Source organism: Silene latifolia, chromosome 3 (assembly GCF_048544455.1).
Source record: "Silene latifolia isolate original U9 population chromosome 3, ASM4854445v1, whole genome shotgun sequence".
Classification (NCBI taxonomy): Eukaryota; Viridiplantae; Streptophyta; class Magnoliopsida; order Caryophyllales; family Caryophyllaceae; genus Silene; species Silene latifolia.
This window is the reverse complement of record NC_133528.1, coordinates 29,864,093-29,885,855: the sequence shown is the minus strand read 5'-3', so window position 1 is coordinate 29,885,855 and position 21,763 is coordinate 29,864,093. Positions and strand designations below refer to the sequence as shown.

The following is a 21,763-nucleotide window of genomic DNA, read 5'->3' as shown; positions in this document are numbered from 1 at the left end:
GATTCGTTATGGGGTTATGCTCTTCTGTCAGCCGCTCTAATACTTAACCGAAGTCCGTCTAAAGCTGTTGACAAGACTCCATATGAACTATGGAAGGGAACGGTCCCTAACTTGTCCTTTATACGGGTTTGGGGCTGCGAGGCTTATGTCAAGTGGAGACACGAGGATAAGCTCGGCCCGCGATCGGTCAAGACATACTTTATAGGTTATCCTAAAGGAACACTTGGTCATTACTTCTATTCGCCAACCGAACAACGCGTTTTTGTTGCGGCTAGTGCGACATTCTTAGAGAAGGAATTTCTCGAGAATGCAAAGAGTGATAGAACCTTCGACCTGTCGGAGATTCCAGAACCAAACACCGAGCAACCATTGGAGGAACCTGTTCCTTCAATCCCGGCTGCGGTGAATATTCCTGAGGAACCTAGGAGGTCGGGAAGAGTCTCTATTCCTCCGGACAGATACATTGGTATGGTCGAGGAACATGACATAGATGACGTTCTACTCTTAACGAGTAGTGAACCCGCAACCTATAAAGGTGCCATGACTAGTTCCGACTCAAAGCTATGGCTTGAGGCCATGCAATCCGAGATGGACTCCATGTATGAGAACAACGTATGGGATCTTGTTGACTTACCTGCTAAGGTTCGTCCCCTTCAATGCAAATGGCTTTACAAGATAAAGCATTCTGTGGAAGGTCAACAAGATATCTATAAAGCACGACTAGTTGCTAAAGGTTTCACCCAAGTGCCAGGTTTGCACTACGATGAAATTTTCGCACCCGTAGTCATGCTGCGTTCCATTCGGATTATCTTAGCGATTGCCGCGTTTCATGACTATGAAATTTGGCAAATGGACGTGAAAACCGCCTTCTTAAACGGCTTTTGGAGGAAGAGTTGTACATGGTACAACCCGAAGGCTTCATCGATCCAGGACATCCTAAGAAAGTATGCAAACTTAAGCGTTCCATTTATGGACTTAAGCAAGCATCAAGGAGTTGGAATCATCGCTTCGACCAAGTGATAAAAGAAAATGGATTTACTCGATCTGTCGAGGAACCATGTCTATATATCAAGTCGAGTGGGAGCAAGATTGTCTTCCTAATATTGTATGTTGACGACATACTCCTGATTGGGAATGACATACCTCTCTTAACTTCGGTGAAAGTATGGTTGAAAAACCATTTCCAGATGAAAGATCTGGGAGAGGCACAAAGAATTCTAGGCATCCGTATCTATCGAGATAGATCACGACGGATGTTATCTCTCAGTCAAGAGTCTTACATAGACAAAATCCTAGAGAGATTCAGCATGACTAACTCCAAGAAGGGGTTCCTTCCTATGGCTCCAGGGGTGCATTTGAGCAAGTCTCAGGCACCAGAGACACCGGAAGAGAAAGAGCGCATGACACGGATTCCTTATGCTTCGGCTATAGGATCAATCATGTATGCCATGATATGCACACGTCCAGACGTGGCATATGCATTGAGTATGACAAGTCGATTCCAACAGCAACCAGGTGAATCACATTGGTTGGCTGTCAAGAACATTCTTAAGTACCTCCGGAGGACTAAAGATTGGGCATTGACTTATGGGGGCTCTCAAAAGCTCTGCGCAACCGGTTACACAGATGCTAGCTTCCAAACGGATCGAGATGACTCGAAATATCAGTCTGGATTCGTTTTTACTCTTAATGGCGCTGCAGTCAGCTGGAAGAGTTCGAAACAAACTGTTACAGCAGATTCTACGACTGAGTCCGAGTACTATGCCGCGTCTGAAGCTACAAAGGAAGCGATATGGATGCGTCAATTCTTACATGGGCTCTCTGTAGTGCCTAGTTCGAATGACCCGATCACCATCTATTGCGACAATAGTGGTGCCATCTTCAAGCTAAGGAGCCAAAGTCTAGCAACAAGTCTAGACATGTACAACGGAAAGCTCATCTAATCCGGATTACGTGGAGCAAAAGACAAGAGTGATAGAAAAGATTGCTAGAGATGATAACATAGCAGATCCTCTCACTAAAGCATTACGACAAGATAAGCATGAAGGGCATGTTAATTCCATGGGAATTAAACGTGTTCCTAAGTTGTAGTACTCTTTTATGGATCTGATTCATCCTCTCTTGTACTCTATACGACATCATCGTTTTGATATTTTATATATATATTTTGTTTTTCATGTGGAATTGTACGATTTACGTTTTGAACACCACAAAGTGAACTGAACGAACATTATATCTTTTCAGTCCTTAATTGCCCACATGAGCTGATAACTCTGGCAATTATTCTGTGACGTTGGTTGATGGTGGGTTCAACGAGCCATAAGTCAACCGGTTGACTGACCAATCACAGTGGCGATTTATACGAATATTTCGTAGGACACAATTGTGACATCGACGTGGAGTCCTAAATGTTTTATAACATTCGGTGCCCGGTCGTGGATAGGACTTCCATGGTGATCCTAAGAGTCGATTCTTTTGACTATCGACTGCCTCTTGAGACTACGGCAGATTTTGGGTGACTTTGGTTTCTTTCTCACGGTCATCCGTAACAGGGGGCCATGTAGATTTTTTCTGGGTCATTTCATGCTGTGCTTAGATCGGAAGGAGTTCGAGTTGAAGGAAATATTCAGCCTTTATCAGGTACTCGATATTTCTCAGGGCCACTCGAGGAGTCAGAATCGAAATGCATGGCCATGCTCGAATACGGATTCGTTTTATCAGTTAAGTTACTTTCTAGTCGGGGAAACCACTCTAGATACAGATCGATTGTAAAATACGACCTTTGCGGATCCGGATCTGCTAATTGTTTTACATTGAGTGGGAGAAATTTTAAATGAATATGAGAATTGGTTATCGCACATACACTTGTACGGACAAGTGGGAGTTTGTTGGAGCTTGTGTCCTCCAGTTAGTGCGGATAACGTCATTGCACATGCACTTGTACGGACAAGTGGGAGCTTGTTGGGGTTGGTGTCCTTAACGGTTAGTGCAAGGACTTATAAATCTCTAAAAGGATCAAAGGGCATACTTTTGGTATTATTATGAGTTGATCCACGTTTATCAATAACGGTTGGCTTGCTAGATAAGTTTGACGTTATTGTCATACAGATGGCGGTGATCAACTGGTCCCTAAAAGTCACACCTATAAGATACGTTCGAGAGATGTGACGGTATGAAAATACTTGTCATGTAGATGCCAATTTTGACTAACCTTAGTCCGAGTTATTTGACTAGTAATTAGTCAAATATGTGATGTTGAGATATTATATTTAATACGGATTAAATATCATGGGCTAAGGCGAATTAACCAGTTAATTCGTAAAATTAAATATAAGCGATTTATATTTAATTAATGTATATTGAATTTAATTATACAATATTGTCTTTGTCGGACACGTATTAATAATTCAACTAATCCGTATTATTAGTTGATGCTTTAATATCCGATAACCGATGACGATTTATAATTACCGCGTCATATACATTTTAGCGAAATTTGTCAGACCACGAGTTTAATAAGGAGGAAGTGGACAAGCCCACTCCCCCTGTTAAAGCTCTCGGCCGAACAGAACAAAAGGAGGGGCTCCCTCTCCTTTTGACCGAGACAATTCATTTTACAGAAAACTAGGGTTTCGAAGAGCATTCTTCTCTGAAGAAACCGAGATCTCACATCTCGAAAAACCTCACATCAGTTCTCCCAATATTGCAAGGCAATCGGAGAACACCATCTAGCACAAGGGCATATCTCGGACAAGGTCTTGGGTGCAACAATTAGGAGGGAATCTGGTTTGATTTCTGTTCTTTACGCCGTGCATCAAAGGACCCGAGGTTGATTTCTATACATTAATCATTTCATTATGTTTTTCGTTTTATGACTATAAATTGCATGTTTAAATTTACATTATAGTCCTGCAATTAAAGGGTAGTATACGGATATTAACCCACAGTCATGGGGTCATAGGGGATTCATGGGAATTGATCATACAAACATATTCTCAAATTATAAGCAAGCAATTATTGTTGTTATGGATCGAGTTGGTTTATATCTTACAATCCTAGGAAAGATTGGGTCCCGGAGCCGAATCGATTAGATTGTACAACACCTACAAGTCGACTTAATCTTCCCTACTCAACTATATGCATGGTCTAATGAGACTCGAGTTGGTTTATGTCTTACAAGTCTCATTGAAAAGATAGGTGATGGGTAAAAAATGCAAAGATTCATAGGCTCGCATTTCATCAAACATAACATGTGCATAAGTTGAGATCACAACAAGCAAGCAAATAAACTATGAAAACATATTAATTTAAGCATGAATCATCCCCCATGTTGGTTTCCCCTAATTACCCATTAACCCTAGCTAAGGAAACTACTCACTCATTATCATGTTAAACATGCTAGCAAGGTTGTCAATCATACCAACAAAGTAAAACATGATGAATAAATGAAAGTGATTAACAATAATTAAAAAGGGATTAAGAGAATTATACCTACTAATGATTCCAATAATAAAGCAAAGAATAATAGAAGTACTTGATGATAGATTAGAAGGTTGTCAATCTCCCAATAATAACCCAAATAGTCTTCAATTAACCAAAACAAAGGATGAACAAGAGAGAGATTAAGGAAATGAAACTTGTATTAAAACTTGATTAAATGTTGATTACAAGATTAAAGAGAAAGTTGATTGATATTAACTACACTAAAGATTGCTAAGAAGAACATGCTCTTCTAATTAGACTAATGGGGTATTTATAGTGGGGATTAGTTACATAAATTAGGGTTTACTAAAGGCTTAAATGACGATTAAGTCCTTGAGGAATTGCCGGTCTCTAGGGAGACTCCGGTCTCCTTTTCGCCGGTCTTAGAAAAATATGTGCATCCTTTCTTGAAGCTTGTAGAAGACGAAAAGGCTGTAAGGGAATCCGGGCGTCCAGGGCACGGGACGGGCGGATTTCGGTGTTTCTGACGGGCGTCCAGAAGGGGAAGACGGGCGGATTCTGGGCGTTTTGCACGGGCGTCTTATGGAGGAAGACGCTCGGATTGTGGGTGCTGGACGGGCGTCTTGAGGACAATCCGCCCGGACTGTCTTACAGCTTCTTTCCTTCTTCTTTTCTTCCATTTTCTTCATAAAATCCTTGGGGATTTCCTCGGGGATGCAAGGATCTTTTCTCATCATTGCCCATCTACTATAGTATGTACAAAGGCCTTCTAATCTTGTCTTCTCTTTGATGCTTGGTCATTGAATTCAATCAATTTAGCCTCATTTTGCCATGAAAATGCAAGGTTTGCACTCCTTTCCTACCAAAGACACAAAACCTCAAAGAATATGCAAAACAAAGGACTAAAGACAATAAATGACCCAAATATGCACTAAAAAGCATGGGAACAAGGCTAATTTGGAGACTAAATATGCTTTAATTATGGTCACATCAAATATCCCCAAACCGAACATTTGCTCGTTCCGAGTAAAGAGGTGACAAAGACTAGGACCATTATTTAAACTAACCTAATACCATAGCCGATATGAGACAATTAGCGGGTCTCACTCCGCCCCTTCAACTCACAACAAGACAACCATGAGGTAGGATGCCTTCTTGGAAGGCAAGGTGGGTCTTGCCAAAATGGCGACACATCCAAACATTAAGCACACAAAATAAAGTAATGGATGCATCTACAAAAGAATAGCCACTTTCCTCATCTAAGTGGCGGATATTATCTACAAGGGAAGCAATTCAAGGGTACACACTCCTTCATAGATGCAATTTCTTCAAATAACTAAGCCTAGAAGGATACCAACAAATCACCTCCAAATTGTGTCAAGCTAGGGTACCTTTGCCCTCAATCGTTAAATGTTTTTGTCAAGAATAGACTCCTTATGGTGTTAGAAACACTGGAGGATCGCGGAATTCCCCCTCTTGCCTAGACAAGAAGAAGGGTCGTCCCCTCTCTACCATGCACAAAAATGGATACGATGTATAAAGGGATCTATAGATATTTGAGCTTCATTTTGGGAGTTTGCTTTTGTTGTTGTTTTTCCCCCCAATTTCTTGCGGCATTTGACATTTGAGAACACTTTCTTTTTGCCATTTTTTTTTATATTTGGCAATTCAATACTTGACAACTTTTCAACTTTTTGCATTTCTTTTTGAACATTTTCAAAGTCACCCCATATGTAGTGAGGGTGCCTTATATTTGAAGCATAAGGAGTCTATTTTTGGTCCTCTTTTCATTTGATGCATTTTTCAAACTTTCTTTTACTTTTCATTTCATTGAACTCAAATCAATTTTTTTTTGTGCCCATTCCCTTTGATGACAAAAATGTGGTAGAACATGGATGATGGATGCATGCATGGTTTCAAGGGTCACCTTGGAATAAACGGTAGCCAAGGAGTTATCACACCACAAGGTACTCTTGACTAGGCCTTAATCCGTGGGTCAAAGGATACTAGCATGACACATCCTAGGGTGTTTTACAAGTAATCTAACAAGCAAAGTCTTAAGAAGAAAAAGCATCTACTACGGCCTATATACACTTGTCAAGCTTCCCAAGTAGACGGTTTCGCAAAATTTTCTAACATGCAAACTACATGCCATGATGCAACTAACATATAAACATCCTAATGCAAATGATTCTACCAACTAATATGCCAAATAAACTAAATGCAAGTCCTAAGTTCACATTGTTATACCGCATCAATCAAAATAAAGCCACGTAGTCATTAACATAAAGAGGAAAAGGAGATTGGAAAGATCATACCATGCGGTCTTCAATATCCTCATGTCTCGGATGTGGTGTAGTCATTCAATGTGAACAAGGTTAAAGCAAACACAATATATACAATAATATATATAATTCTACACTACAAAGGAAATGAACTTGTTTTTGGATTTTCAAATTTTTTCAATTTTTTCAATTTTTTTTCGAAACTTTTTTATTTTTTTGGGTTTTTTGAATAAAAGTTAAGTTAGAATTCCCCATCCCCACACTAATATTTGCATTGTCCTCAATGGCTAAAATGATGGGAAACTATGCAAGCATGATGCTGAATTCTACACTAAATGCAAGCTATACTAATCTACACTACATGATGCATGGGTTTTTTTTTTGTTTATGATGGAGAGCGTAATTTAGATTACCTCCCGTTACGTATTCATGTACTTCCCCAAACCGAGATAGACATTATTTCTAATGTCCTAAAAGTTGGGGTAGTTCATGCACACACGATGCAATGCATGAAACTAAATTTGCCATTTTGGATTTTCAAAAGTGGGAACAATAAAATAAGAACACCTCAATGGGGCCGAGGTGTTAGTCCTCTATGTTGCTAGAACTCTTCAACCATGATCAAGATAAAATAAATAAAACAAAGAAAGAAGTAGACAAACCTCAAGAGGGTAGGAGCCTCCAAAGCTTGCTACTCTTCCACCATATCATCATTGTCATCATCTGCCTCAATAGAAGTGGACTCATCACCACTTCCCTCTTCACTTCCTTGCTCACTTCCTTCATCATTTTCCTCATCATCTTCATTAGCCTCTTCTTCTTCATTTACCTTTTCAACAATGCCCTCATCAACAACAACCTCATCACCGACAACCTCATCGTCACCCGTTTCACCCCTAGATGCACTTGGAAAGAAGACTTCCCTATCCGCCCAACTAGGCAAAGGACATGAAGGATCAAGTAGTCCTTGCCTAGCTAAATGAATAAGGGGTGGATATTGGGCTAAGTATGCATCTTCCCGATCCTTATAAACTTGTTTGTGCATCTCTTGCATAAGTAGAGTCATGTAGTCATTGCCCGCTTCAACACCTTCGGGTTTGAACTCTTGATATTTGAATGGGTAGGGTGGTGTGACAATGTAGGAGGAGGGCATTTCAATTTCACCCGTTTGTTGACGGATGATGTATTCGGCTTCCTTTGAGAGGCGAAGAAGTTAGTTTGTTCTATGAACACTCAAGCGGCATATCTTGGAAGGCAAAGTAAAAGATCTAGCATCATTGGTGAGCCACCCATATTTGGTGTCAAGAGGATTATGCTTGACCCACTTGTACTTGTTAATCATGGCATCCATGTCAATGAGATGACCCCGTCTTTTCGCCACATACTTGCTATCCGTGTTGAAATTCGGATCAAAGTACTTAGCCAAAAGAGTGACTAGACCTCCATTTACGATAAAAGCGGTGCCTTCCTTTCCACAATCAACATTGAGCCATCTTTCCACCAAAAGCCTTAGAGCATTGTAAGGCTTGGTGAATTCCCTTCCAATATTTAAGGCCGACTCAAGTAGAACACAATCGAGCTTGGTAAAGTGGTTAGTGTCTTTTCTTGCATTGATAGTATTCCCGATGACCTTGTGCCACACTCTAATGCCCGGATGGTGGACTAAAAGAGCGCGACAAGCATGATAATTCTAAAATTTCTTTCCGGAAATCGCCTCCCAAAGAGGAGCGGGGTCATATTTTTCGGGCTTCTTATAATAACGAGGTGTATCACTAAGACCTAATGCTTTACTCAAAACATCAAAGGTGATGCGCCTATTCACATTGGCAAGGCGAAACTCGATGTATTCTCTAGTCTCTACCTTAGTCACTTTTAATGAACTCAAGAATTCCAAGGTAAGGGAGGGGTATGTCAATTCTCTTGTAGTAAACAATTTTTCCAACCCCATGGCTTCAAAGAAGGCTTTTGTTTGCTCAAGGACACCCAATTTGTTCAAGACATCTTCACATATGAATTTGGTGGGTAGAAAGGATTTCCTAGCATACTTGGCAAATGTATCCCTACGGGAGTTAGAAATGAAAATTACCTCCGGATAGTTTGATAATTGAGCAATTTCCGGAGTTGATGACGTTGTTGCTTCCAAGGGAGGATTTTGTTGTTGTTGAACTTCCAAGTGTGCACTAGCAACTACCATAGCCAATGAGACTTTCTTTGCTTGAAGGCATTGTTGCCTTTTTTAGAGTGCCTTTGCCTTAAGTGCCTTTCTTGATCCTTTTGTTCTTGCCATTGATGATTATACCAAGAAAAGATTGAAAATCTTCAATTTCCAATTATACACAAATCGATTTTAAGATGAAAGCCTTTGCCTTTGTATTTCAAAAATTGACTCAAAGGTTCAAGATTTTGGTGCTTGGATTGATTATTGTTGGAAAAGGAGTGATTAATTGTTGTTATAAGGAAGTTTAGATTTGATTTTGTTGAATTTGGTTGAGGAAATCTTGTTTTGGTGATGGAGAGGATGAGGGTTTTGGGGTTTGTGGGGTTTATAGTAGTGTTTTGAATGTATGAATGAAGGAATGAATGTGGGAAGGGTATTTAAAACACCCGAAATTTTAGAAACTGCAGGGGAAGACGGGCGTTTTTCCTTCGGGACGCTCGGATTCTGCCTATTCTGGGTTCAGGAATTCTCGCTTAAAGATGGGCGTCTTTCAGCAGGGACGCTCGGATTCTTCGACTGCGGGACTAGCGGATTCTTTCAAAGACGGGCGGATTTTGTTACAGGAAGTTTTCTCATTTTGCACTGACAAAACGACGGGCGTCTTTCTGCAAAGACGAGCGGATTCATTAAGACGAGCGTCTTCTCTGCTGGGACTCCCGGATTCTTCAACAGTCCCAAATTTTCAATTTTTCAGTTCAATTGGACGGGCGGATTCTGCCAAAGACGCTCGGATTCCCTAGAGACGAGCGGATTCCTCTGAAGGACGCTCGGATTCTCCCTGATCTACCCGGATTCAGTTCCATCCGTGCACTTGCATGTCCCGTGTCATTTTTCATTCTTCAAATCCCGTGTTCCTCGTTGTAGGGGCACTACTAAGGCATGAATAGCCTAGGCAATTTCTATCCCCACACTAAGCTAAAGCACTACACATCAATTAAATCATTAGTCCCTCCCTCACTTCTCTCAAAAATGATAATTATCTTGATCAAAGCATAAAAATCCAAAAATGACAAAAAAAAATGCAATGTAGGAATTAAAATGCAAGTTAGGGAGTTAGAAATATTTACAAATGGTGATTTAGGGAGGACTCCACTAAACTCTCATCCTTAGTGAGATGTCATGGGGGCATGTCCAAGGTGTTGTTGATGTTGCTCAACACCTTGAAGAAGTAGTCAAAAGCTTGTTCATTGTCATGATAAAGATTTTCAATAGATCTTTGCCCTTGTTGTCCTTCATGTTGGTCTTTATCGATAACATTGCCAATGTAGGGATTGAAAATCCCTTCAAACTCATCGTCCCAAAGACCACAAACTTCATCTACTTGATCACTAAAGATCTCTTGAGTTGATAGAGACAACCTTCCCACTTTCTTGTCTTGGCCAATGAGGCCGTCCTCTTCATTGCTTGACTTTGGTGAGCTTTTCAAGCTCTCTTTGTTACAATTCACTTGCTCTTTGAATGGAGCATCATCAACTTTCTTCTTCCATTGGAATTCCGACTTCTTCCTATCATCCTTCCGACTATAATGATCAACCATAAAACATGGTTCATGCAAACGGGGAGCTCTCATGGTCTTGTCAAGATTGAAAGTTCTGCTCTCATCTCCCACTTCTATAGTGAGCTCTCCATGCTTCACATCAATCACCGCATCCGCGGTTTGCAAGAAAGGTCTTCCTATAATGATCGGAATATTGGAGTCTTCTTCCATGTCAACAATGACAAAGTCCACCGGAATGAAAAATTTCCCAACTCTTACGGGAACATCTTCCCATATCCCTAATGGTGTCTTCGTCGATCTATCGGCCATTTGGAGTGTGATATTGGTGCATTTAAGCTCTCCCATCCCTAACCTTTTACTCACCGAGTACAGCATAACACTCACACTAGCCCCTAGATCACATAAGGCTTTGTTGATCGTGGTGTCGCCAATGGTACACGGAATTGAGAAGCTTCCCGGATCTTTGAGTTTTGGAGGTTAACTCCCTTGAAGTATTGCACTACTCACCTTAGTGAAGGCGATAGTATTAAGCTTCCGGATTGACTTCTTCTTCGTGAGGATGTCTTTCATGTATTTTGCATAGGCCGGCACGTGATTGATTTATTCCGTGAAAGAAATCGAGACTTCTAAATTCTTCACAATCTCCATAAACTTTCCAAGTTGGTCATCAAATTTGGGCTTGGCTTGACGACTTGGAAAAGGAAGTCTAATCACAATGAACTCCTTCTCCTTGGCCTTGTCTTCATTTTTCTTCGAAACTTCTTCTTTTGATGGTTCTCCATCCTTGGAGTTTTGCACAACTTTTTCTTTGTCACTAGCTTCCACAACTTCATCCTCAACTTGCTCCTTTGGTGCTTCATATCTTGTACCACTTCTCAAGTGAATGGCACTAACCGTTTCATGTCTTGGGGGATTACTTTGAGGTGGTAATTGCCCCTTTTGTCTTTGTGAGTTTGAAGATGCTAGTTGAGTCAATTGGGTTTCCAACATTTTGGTGTGGGCTAGGATGTTGTTGATGGTGATTTACTTTGCTTGACTATCCTTTTGCATTTGAGTGAAAAACTCTTGTTGATTCTTTTGCATTTGGAGGACCGCTTTTTGAACATCAAAACCTTGGTCATTTTGTTGATTGTATTAACCTTGGTTTTGGTTGTAAAAGGGTATTTGATTTTGGTTTCTCATGGGAGGTGGGGTGTATGTTGGTTGAGGGTTTTGAACATTTTGGCTTTTGTATGAGAGATTTGGGTGGAATTTGGTGTTCTAATTGTAATAGTTTGAATAAGGGGTACCACTCTTGTATGCTTGAAAAGCATTCACTTGTTCATTTGTTCCTCTACATTCACTTTGGTCATGTCCCAAAGTTCCACAATTCTCACATATCCCACTTGGGATTGATGAAGATGCCGTCATGGCATTAACATGATGCTTTGGTGATTTTGAGGCTTCTTCAAGTCTAGCCATAGCTTTTTCAAACTTCATATTGATGCTATCAATGTGAGCACTAAGTTGAGAACCTAATTGAGTAATGGAGTCCACTTCATGCTTTCCTCCTCTAGTAGCCTTACAGGGCCTACTATATTGTGAGTTATGGACCGCCATTTCCTCAATTTTGTTCCAAGTTTGATTGTCATCAACTTCGGTGAACATTCCATTTGATCCCATGTTAAGAATGTTTCTTGAGTCTTCATAAAGACCGTTCCAAAATTGTTGTACCAAGAACCACTCGCTAAGTCCATGGTGAGGACATGAGCGGCAAATTCCCTTGAATCGCTCCCAAGCTTCATACAAAGATTCTTCATCTCTTTGCTTAAAGCCCGTAATTTGAGCTCTTAGCATTTTAGTCTTTTCCGGTGGATAGAACTTTATGTAGAAAGCTAGAGCCAATTTCTTCCAAGAATCAATTCCGAGAGTAGCCTTATCAAGGCCTTTCAACCATTGTTTCGCGGTGCCAATTAGATAAAAAGGAAATGAGACCCATCGAATTTGGTCTTGAGTTACACCGATTTGAGATATCGCATCATAATAGTCACAAAAAGTCTCCATGTGAGAGTGAGGGTCTTCACTAGGCATCCCCCCAAATTGGCTTCTTTCGACTAATTGGATAAATGCGGATTTGGCAATGAAATTTCCGGTTAAGTGTTTTGGTGTGGGAGTACCATTGGGTAGGTTCTCCTCGATTGGTACGGAATGTGATGAAAATTTAGGCATTGTGGGTTGATTTTGTGTTGGATTTTGTGTTGGATTCTCCTTACCTTCTCTTGCAAAAGGGTTGATGAACTCAATAGTATTTGGTTGAATATCTACAACCTCACCAATACCTCTCAAAGTTCTCCTAGCAAGTCTTCTATTGGTTGTCAAAGTCCTTTCAATTTCGTGATCAAAGGGTAACAAGTTACCTTGTGATCTTCTAGACATGCAAAATAACAAACAACTCGAAAACAATTAGAACAAACCTTGAGGAGTTTTACTTCCCCAAGGCAAAGAAAGACACAACTAATAACAATACAAGAAAATCTAAATCAAGTTAACACCGTCCCCGGCAACGGCGCCATTTTTGGTCGGGTTCCCTCGAGGAGGTTTAGTTTTCGGTACTTGTCGTTAGGAGCACCTAGACCAAAATACAATTTATAACTTCCCAAACAACTCTACAATTAGTAAAGAGGCAAGTAAAGGTCGGATCCCAAGGGACGGGAATTGAGATGAGATTTTCTATTGCAACTAGTGGTGTCTAAGGGTGTCACAATTTGGGGTTTGAAGTAGAAGATCACTAAACTAAATAGCGATGAAAGTAGACAAGCAAGATGAATTTAAAGGGATGTAAACAATTGATAAAAAACACTAGGGTGTCATGGGGTCATAGGGGATTCATGGGAATTGATCATACAAACATATTCTCAAATTATAAGCAAGCAATTATTGTTGTGATGGATCGAGTTTGTTTATATCTTACAATCCTAGGAAAGATTGGGTCCCGGAGCCGAATCGATTAGATTGTACAACACCTACAAGTCGACTTAATCTTCCCTACTCAACTATATGCATGGTCTAATGAGACTCGAGTTGGTTTATGTCTTACAAGTCTCATTGAAAAGATAGGTGATGGGTAAAAAATGCAAAGATTCATAGGCTCGCATTTCATCAAACATAACATGTGCATAAGTTGAGATCACAACAAGCAAGCAAATAAACTATGAAAACATATTAATTTAAGCATGAATCATCCCCCATGTTGGTTTCCCCTAATTACTCATTAACCCTAGCTAAGGAAACTACTCATTCATTATCATGTTAAACATGCTAGCAAGGTTGTCAATCATACCAACAAAGTAAAACATGATGAATAAATGAAAGTGATTAACAATAATTAAAAACAGATTAAGAGAATTATACCTACTAATGATTCCAATAATAAAGCAAAGAATAATAGAAGTACTTGATGATAGATTGGAAGGTTGTCAATCTCCCAATAATAACCCAAATAGTCTTCAATAACCCAAAACAAAGGGTGAACAAGAGAGAGATTAAGGAAATGAAACTTGTATTAAAACTTGATTAAATGTTGATTACAAGATTAAAGAGAAAGTTGACTGATATTAACTACACTAAAGATTGCTAAGAAGAACATGCTCTTCTAATTAGACTAATGGGGTATTTATAGTGGGGATTAGTTACATAAATTAGGGTTTACTAAAGGCTTAAATGACGATTAAGTCCTTGAGGAATCACCGGTCTCTAGGGAGACTCCGGTCTCCTTTTCGCCGGTCTTAGAAAAATATGCGCATCCTTTCTTGAAGCTTGTAGAAGACGAAAAGGCGGTAAGGGAATCCGGGCGTCCAGGGCACGGGACGGGCGGATTTGGGTGTTTCTGGACGGGCGTCCAGAAGGGGAAGACGGGCAGATTCTGGGCGTTTTGCACGGGCGTCTTGTGGAGGAAGACGCTCGGATTGTGGGTGCTGGACGGGCGTCTTGAGGACAATCCGCCCGGATTGTCTTACAACTTCTTTCCTTCTTCTTTTCTTCCATTTTCTTCATAAAATCCTTGGGGATTTCCTTGGGGATGCAAGGATCTTTTCTCATCATTGCCCATCTACTATAGTATGTACAAAGGCCTTCTAATCTTGTCTTCTCTTTGATGCTTGGTCATTGAATTCAATCAATTTAGCCTCATTTTGCCATGAAAATGCAAGGTTTGCACTCCTTTCCTACCAAGGACACAAAACCTCAAAGAATATGCAAAACAAAGGACTAAAGACAATAAATGACCCAAATATGCACTAAAAAGCATGGGAACAAGGCTAATTTGGGGACTAAATATGCTCTAATTATGGTCACATCAAGTCATTTTGCCGATAAGATATGATTCACACGTGTCAAATGTAGAAAAATCGAATGTGGGAATAGTCCCATTATCGACGAGTTTCTTTACACGTTTTTCATTTATCTGTCCCATTCGACAATGCCATAGATAGGTTTGATCTTTGTCACCAACCTTTAATTTCTTATTATTCACGTGTAATATATCTGTATTTGATCTAAGTTGTAAATTCCATTAATGGAAACTGCTTTGCCATAAATCATTTCATTGAAAGAGAAAATACAGCTATTATCCTTTATTGAAAATGCAAATCCGTCTTTATCGAGTACGGAAACAGAAATAATGTTCTTAGATAAACTTGGTACATAGTAACAGTTATATAAAATAACTCAAAACCACTAGGGAGTTGGATTACGTATGTTCCCTTCGAGACTGCAGCAACTCTAGCTCCATTCCCGACTCGCAGGTCCACATCACCCTTTCGAGAGGTGTGATATTTTTTAGGCCCTGCAAATGATTACACAGATGAGAACCACAACCAGTATCAAGTACCCAAGTTCCGAAACTTGCATGGTTAATCTCAATCATATGAATATAAGATGACATACCAACAGGAGTGACGCGGCCTGCTTTTATGTCCTCACGGTACACGGGACAGTTCCTCCTCCAATGTCCAGTCTTGTGACAATGGTGGCACTCAATGTCACCGCCCTTACTCTTTTTGCCTTGTGAGCCACTAGTCTCACCAGGCCCACTCTTACCATTTCTTGGCTTCTTAAACTTTGGCTTACCTATAGTTAGGTCGCCGGGAGCTTTGCCCTTACCCTTATTCTTGTTGGAAATCATGAGAACATCTTGCTTCATGCTCCCACTCAATTTCATATCCTTCTCGGTCTGTACGAGAAGTGAGTGTAGCTCATGAGGACTTTTCTTCATGTCATTCATGTAGTAATTTGCCCTGAAAAGGGCAAAACCATCATGAAGTGAATGAAGCATACGGTCATTGACTATGCTCTCACTGATTTTGTAATCAAGTGCCTCCAATTTCTCGACATTCTCAATCATGTTAAGAATGTGTGGGCTAACCGGTTGGCCCTTCTGGAGTTTCGCATCAAAGAAGCGACATGTATGCTCATAAGTAACGATTCTCGGTGCTTTTGAGAACTCGTTAGTGAGCGTGGTGAAAATCTTGCTTGCACCTTGGGCAATGAAGCGTCTCTGCAAATTGGTTTCCATTGCAAAGATGAGTACGTTCTTTATCGTACCCTCTTCCATGACGAAATCACTATAAGCAAGTGACTCGTTAACTCCTACATTGGGGCCTGGGTTTACCGGTATTGGCTCAGTTAAGTACTTGAGCTTACCGTCAGCAATGGCAGCATTCCGCAATGATGCCTCCCAGTCCGCAAAGTTGGACCCGTCATTTTTCAAACGTGTGAACTGATTCATGTGGTTCATGAAAGCTTTCAGCCAGGACTCACGTCCAAGTGTGGCACTTGGCATTGGGATTTCGTTATTTCCAGCCATTTGTTGTAACAGTATTATCAAAATAAACGTATTCTACACTGCGAAAAGAAGAATAAAAATAATAAGCATATGCATCGTTATGATTTTAAGTCTTAATGCAAAACTGTTATAAGCGAAGACTCAAGCATTTATACAATTGACCTCCCTCAAGAATTATATAAATGATTCCAAGACTCAATTATCTGTAAATTGATAAGCCAACCTTTTGGCTAATTCTACTGTTATAATTCTTGGTCGATAAATTTCTGTAAATTCTATCTTTAGTCCATCATAATCACGAGAAACTCTTCGGATCATAATACTGAGGTAAACTAAGTCAACACAAACTACTTACCCAACGTAGAAGGGGTCATATGGAGAGTAAGGTCCTATATGCCTACCGACGAAGAAGGGATTCATAGTTGTTTGCCCTTATAAAGACTAGTCTCAATTTCCGTTTTAGAGGAAGATCCCATCATCTTTATTTTAATTCATTTTAAGTGAACTAATATCTAGCATGCGTGAATGAATAAACTAAGATGATGGCTTAAAATGTGTGACATCTGTATGTCTATGAAAACTAACATTCAATCTATATGAGTCAATTTTCATGCATTTTAGTAGGTGGTTTGGTTTTAGGCGGAATATGATGCACTAACTATCATGTGAATGAAAAGCAATAAGAACGGTAAAACGTAAAACAAAAATAAAGTCCTAGTGTGGCCTATCTACCAAAAAGAACATAAATACTACTTTGGAATCCATCCTCGGACCCGAGAAGCTTGTCTTGATGTTCCATCTTGGTCCATGTAGCGGGAGTGAGCTTCAATCTCCATCTTTAGTCTTCTCAAAATTACAATATAAAAATTACATAATAAACCTATTAACATTCTAATTTCAAAACCATAATATAAAAGAAAACCAAAACGGAGATACGAGATTGATGTGACCACAATTGGCGCATATTTAGCCCCCGAATTAGCCTTGTTCCCATGCTTTTTAGTGCTTATTTGGGTCATTTCTTATCTTTAGTTCTTTGTTTTGCATATTCTTTGAGATTTTGATCCCTTGGTAGGAAAGGAGTAAGAATCTTGCATTTTCATGGCAAAACGAGACTAAATTGATCGAATTCAATGACCAAGCATCAAGGAGAGACAAGATTAGAAGGCCTTTGTACATATTATAGTAGAAGAGCAAAGTTGAGAAAGGATCCTTGAGTCCCCAAGGAAATCCCCAAGGAATTTATGAAGAAAAAGGAAGAAAAGAAGAAGATTTGTTGCTGACTGACAATCCGAGCGGATTGTCACCAATCCGTCCGTCCCGCAGCAGCACAATCCGAGCGGCTTTGCCTTAATCCGCTCGGATTCCACCTCCACAATCCGACCGGATTCCCTTGAATCCGCTCGGATTCCAACGCCAGAATCCGCCCGGATTCCAGCACAGCACGGATTGTCTTCTCCAAGCCACGAAGAAAGAAGCCCTTCTCTCGAAAAATACCGGCTCCTCCTTGCTCAATCTAAAAAGTGTAATTACTAGTTTAGCCCTTAGTTAACCCTAATGCATCCTCCCTAATTTCCACTATAAATACCCCATTAGTCTAATTAGAGGAGCATGTTCTTCTTATCAATAATTAGTGTAATTAATATCAATCAAACCTCTCTTTAATATTGTAATCAAGTATTAGTCAAGTTTTAATCCAAGTTTTGGTTCTTTAATCTCTCTTTTGTTCATCCTTTATTTTGGGTAATTGAAGATTATTTGGGTTATTGTTGGGAGATTGACAACCTTTCAATCAAGCATTCAAGTACTTATTTTATCTTTGCTTTATTATTGGAATCATTAGTAGGTATAATCTCTTAATCCCTTTTTAATTATTGATAATTACTTTCATTTATTCATCATGTTTCATATTGTTGGTATGATTGACAACCTTGCTAGCATGATCAACATGATAATGAGTGAGTAGTCTCTTAGCTAGGGTTAATGGGTGATTAGGGGAAACCAACATGGGGAATGATTCATGCTTAATCTAATATGCTTTCATGTTTTATTTGCTTGCTTGTTTTGATCTCAATTCATGCACATGTTATATTTGATGAAATGCTAAGCCTATGAATCCTTGCATTTACTATCATCTTCTATCCTTTCAATGAGACTTGTAAGACATAACCCAACTCGAGTCTCATTAGACCATGCATGTTGTTGAGTAGGGAAGATTAAGTCGACTTGTAGGTGTTGTACAATCTAATCGATTCGGCTCCGGGACCCAAACTTTCCTAGGATTGTAAGATATAACCCAACTCAATCCATCACAACAATAATTGCTTGCTTATAATTTGAGAACATGTTTGTATGATCATATCCCATGATTCCCCTATGATCCCATGACACCCTAGTGCCTTTAATCAATTGTTTACACCCCTTTAATTCATCTTGCTTGTTTATTTTCATTGCTATTTTAGTTTAGTGACCTTCTACATCAACCTAATTTGTGACACCCCTTAGACACCACTAGTTGCAATAGAAATCTCATTTCAATACCCGTCCCTTGGGATCCGACCTTTACTTGCCTCTTTACTAATTGTAGAGTTGTTTGTGGAGCTATAAATTGTGTTTTGATTCGACCGTGACCCAACGACCACATCTTAATTTGTGAACACTTAGCGGACTCGCATCAAAAATGGCGCCGTTGCCGGGGACGGTGTTTGTTTGATTTAGATTTCTTTTTATTGTTATTAGTTGTGTCTTTCTTCGCCTTGAGGAAGTAAAACTCCTCAAGGTTTGTTCTAATTGTTTTCGAGTTGTTTGATATTTTGCATGTCTAGAAGGTTACAAGGTGATTTGTTACCTTTTGACCGTGAAATCGAAAGAACCTTGACGAACAATAGGAGACTTGTTAGGAGGAATTTAAGAGGTATTAGTGAAGTTGTTCAACCCACTAGTGAGTTTGTCAATCCTTTCGCAATAGAAGGAGAAGAGAACCCATTACACAATACCCCACAAAATCCACCTACAATGCCTAAATTCTCGTCACACTCCGTACCCACTGAGGATAATCTACCAAATGGTACTCCTACACCGCAACATCTAACCGGAAATTTTATTGCCAAGTCCGCCTTCATCCAATTAGTTGAGAGGAGCCAATTTGGGGGGATGCCTAGTGAGGACCCTCATTCTCATATGGAAACCTTTTGCGACTATTGTGATGCTATCTCTCAAACGGGCGTGACTCAAGACCAAATTAGATGGGTCTTATTTCCTTTCTCTTTAATCGGCACCGCGAAGCAATGGTTGAAGGGCCCTTATAAGGCCACCCTTGGAATAGATTCTTGGAAGAAGTTGGCTAGAGCTTTCTACAAAAAATTCTACCCACCGGAAAAGACTAACATGCTAAGAGCTCAAATTACGGGTTTTAAGCAAAGGGATGAAGAGTCTTTGTATGAAGCTTGGGAGCGGTTCAAGGGAATTTGTCGCTCATGTCCTCACCATGGACTTAGCGAATGGTTTTTGGTACGACAATTTTGGAATGGTTTATATGAAGATTCTAGGAACATTCTCAACATGGGATCAAATGGAATGTTCACCGAAGTTGATGACAATCAAACATGGAACAAGATTGAGGAAATGGCGGTCCATAACTCACAATATAGTAGACCTCGCAAGGCTACTAGAGGAGGAAAGCATGAAGTGGACTCCGTTACTCAATTGGGTGCTCAACTTAGTGCTCATATTGACACAATCAACTTGAAGTTTGAACAAGCTATGGCTAGACTTGAGGAAAACTCAAAATCTTCAAAGCATCATGTTAATGCCATGACGGCATCCTCATCAATCCCAAGTGGGATATGTGAGAATTGTGGAACTTTGGGACATGACCAAGGCGAATGTAGGGGAACAAATGAACAAGTGAATGCTTTCCAAGCATACAAGAGTGGTACCCCTTATTCCAACTTTTACAATGAAAACACCAAATTCCATCCAAATCTCTCATACAAAGGCCAAAATGTTCAAAACCCTCAAACAACATACACTCCACCACCCATGAGAAACCAAAATCAAAGACCCTTTTACAATCAAAACCAAGGTTACCAAAATCAAAATCCATACAATCACAAAAATGACCAAGGCTTTGATGTCCAAAAAGCGGTCCTCCAAATGCAAAAGAATCAACAAGAATTTTTCACTCAAATGCAAAAAGATAGCCAAGCAAAGGAAACCACCATCAACAACATTCTAGCTCACACCAAGATGTTGGAAACACAATTGACTCAACTAGCATCTTCAAGCTCACAAAGACAAAAGGGGCAATTACCACCTTAAAGTAATCCCCCTAGACATGAACTGGTTAGAGCCATTCACTTGAGAAGTGGTACAAGGTATGAAGCACCGAAGAAGCAAGTTGAGGATGAAGTTGTGGAAGCTAGTGAAAAGGAAGAAATTGTGCAAAACTCCAAAGATGGAGAATCATCAAAAGAAGAAAGTTCAAAGAAAAATGAAGACAAGGCCAAGGAGAAGGAGCCCATTGTGATTAGACTCCCTTTTCCAAGTCGTCAAGCCAAGCCCAAATTTGATGATCAACTTGGAAAGTTCATGGAAATTGTGAAGAATTTGGAAGTCTCAATTCCTTTCACGGAATTAATCAATCACGTGCCAGCCTATGCGAAATACATGAAAGATATCCTCACAAAGAAGAAGTCGATCCGGAAACTTGAGACTATCGCCTTCACTAAGGTGAGTAGTGCAATACTTCAAGGGAGTTCACCTCCAAAGTTAAAGGATCCGGGAAGCTTCTCAATACCGTGTACCATTGGCGACACGACGATCAACAAAGCCTTATGTGATCTAGGGGCTAGTGTGAGTGTCATGCCGTACTCGGTGAGTAAAAGGTTGGGGATGGGAGAGCTTAAATGCACCAACATCACAATCCAAATGGCCGATAGATCGACGAAGACACCATTAGGGATATGGGAAGATGTCCCCGTGCGAATTGGGAAGTTTTTCATCCCGGTGGACTTTGTCATTGTTGATATGGAGGAAGATTCCAACATTCCAATCATCCTAGGAAGACCTTTCCTACACACCGCGGGTGCGGTGATTGATGTGAAACATGGTGAGCTCATTTTAGAAGTGGGAGATGAAAGCATAACTTTTAATCTTGACAAGACTATGAGAGCTCCTCGTTTGCATGAACCATGTTTTATGATTGATCATTATAGCCGAAAGGATGAGAGGAAGAAATCGGAACTCCAATGGAAGAAGAAAATTGAAGATGCTCCATTCAAAGAGCAAGTGAATTGTGACAAGGAGAGCTTGAAAAGCTCATCAAAATCAACCAAGGAAGAAGAGGATGGCCTCATTGGCCAAGAGAAGAAATTGGGAGAGTTGTCTCCATCTAAGCAAGAGATTTTCAATGATCAACTTAATGAAGTTTGTGGTCTTTGGGACGACGAATTTAAAGGGATTTTTAATCCCTACATTGGTAATGCCATCGATCAAGA

The 21,763-nt window shown here is 40.0% G+C and overlaps 2 non-coding genes across 2 annotated transcripts; one reads left to right on the top strand and one right to left on the bottom strand.

Moving 5' to 3' along the window:
* The first annotated feature begins 12,173 nt into the window (after positions 1 to 12,173).
* Positions 12,174 to 12,280, top strand: LOC141650604 (small nucleolar RNA R71). Its single transcript, XR_012546627.1, has one exon. It is a non-coding gene; the product is annotated as a small nucleolar RNA R71 (small nucleolar RNA).
* Positions 12,281 to 19,652: 7,372 nt separating this feature from the next.
* Positions 19,653 to 19,759, bottom strand: LOC141650648 (small nucleolar RNA R71). Its single transcript, XR_012546669.1, has one exon. It is a non-coding gene; the product is annotated as a small nucleolar RNA R71 (small nucleolar RNA).
* Positions 19,760 to 21,763: the final 2,004 nt, after the last annotated feature.